The 1,440-nt window shown below is 63.2% G+C and overlaps 1 protein-coding gene across 1 annotated transcript in view; it reads left to right on the top strand.

The window, feature by feature from the left end:
* NFIX (nuclear factor I/X (CCAAT-binding transcription factor)) overlaps nucleotides 1-762 on the top strand; it is an 80,926-nt gene extending 80,164 nt beyond the window's left edge. Inside the window, exon 12 of the mRNA XM_011994890.1 lies at nucleotides 6-762. The gene's annotated coding sequence lies outside the window, so the exon portion shown is untranslated. The remainder of the gene's footprint in view (nucleotides 1-5) is intronic.
* The last annotated feature ends 678 nt before the right edge of the window (nucleotides 763-1,440 follow it).

The following is a 1,440-nucleotide window of genomic DNA, read 5'->3' as shown; positions in this document are numbered from 1 at the left end:
CCCAGGTCGCCCCCACCCCCAGCCCTGCATGCAGGTGCCCTCGCTCCGCCCCATCAGTCCCTGCCCCTGCCCCTCACGCAGACTGCCCTGCTGGGGCTGGGCCGGAGGGTGGAGCAGAAAGGGGACCCCGGAGCCAAGCGAGGAGGACCAGGCAGCCGCCGCTGCCGCCGCTAAGTCACCACCTGCGCTTAGGTAGGCGTCCTGCTCGCCGACTTTCAGTTCCTTGGGAGGGTGTTGGGTGTCGTCCTTTTCAAAAGTGTTTTGGAGCTTTCTGTGCCCCCCACTTTCCCCCTGCCCCCCCGTGGCCACTTTTCTCTGGATTTTAGCTGTAATGTCTTTACTCTTTATTTAGGGGTGGGGCATTCATTGTTTGGGTCTTTTGCTGTTGGAATGGGAACTCCTCCATTTGAGCAACTTGGGAACAATTTGGTAACACACCACAGGAAGTAGCTCTCCCCCCCAGCCCCCTCTTCCCTCAAGGAGGGTTGGGGGGCCTGTCCAGAGGGTCTTCAGAAGCCCCCCTGGGAGGGAGGGGAGGATGAGCACGCCCAGCTCCCCTCCAGGGTGTGACTTGGCCCCTCTGGCTTGTCTTTCTGTGCCTTACTCCTTCCTCCTGCGTCTCCCATCCCTGGCCCCTTCTCGAGTCCTTGTGCCTCTCTCTCTTTCTCTCTTTCTTCATTGTATGAAAACACAAAGCACAGGTCAGGATCCTCTGAAAGAAAATCCAACATTGCACCACGTAGGGGTGGGTTATGGGCTGTATTTATTGTGAATCTAGTTTGTGAGGCTGTGGCCCTGAGCATGCGGAGGGAGGGAAGAGAGGAGGGAGTGTCTGGGGAGGGGAGGTCAGCGACCTGGGGCCGAAGGGGCAGGCAGGTGGTGCCTGCTACCCAGCTGGAAGCCACAAGGTGGCTGACCCCAGGGGCGGCTTTTGTTGGAAATTGAGTGAAGCCCTCCCCCTGTCCTCAGCGTGCAGCCCTAGAGGACCCCAGGGCTGAGGGGCCGTGGATCCTGCGGGAGTCTCCCGGGGCGTGGGGAGTAAGGCCCCGGGGGTGGGGGGCCGGGTGGGCCGGGCGTGACGCGCGGTCAAAGTGCAATGATTTTTCAGTTCGGTTGGCTAAACAGGGTCAGAGCTGAGAGCGAAGCAGAAGGGGCTCCCTGTCCGGCTGCACATGCCCTTTCCCTCGACGACAGTCGGGGCCTCGGGTGCTGTGTGACTGTGGGAGCCAGGGTCTGCGGGGCGCCTGCCCGGGCGAGGTCGGAAGCTGCAGGCCAGCTGGGCCCGGGCCGGAGCGTGCCCAGCTGGCCTGCAGCTTCCGAGGGTGCTGGGCCCCTCCCTGGGGCCCAGCACCCCCTCCTCGCCCCATCCCCGTCTGGGTACAGGGGCGCGGCAGGGGTCCCTGGCCCCTCCCCCGCAGAGGTCAATGCCAACGAACAAAC

Source organism: Mandrillus leucophaeus, unplaced genomic scaffold (genome assembly GCF_000951045.1).
Source record: "Mandrillus leucophaeus isolate KB7577 unplaced genomic scaffold, Mleu.le_1.0 Scaffold463, whole genome shotgun sequence".
In the NCBI taxonomy this organism is placed as follows: domain Eukaryota; kingdom Metazoa; phylum Chordata; class Mammalia; order Primates; family Cercopithecidae; genus Mandrillus; species Mandrillus leucophaeus.
The sequence above is the reverse complement of the archived record's forward strand: the minus strand, read 5'-3'. Positions and strand labels throughout refer to the sequence as shown.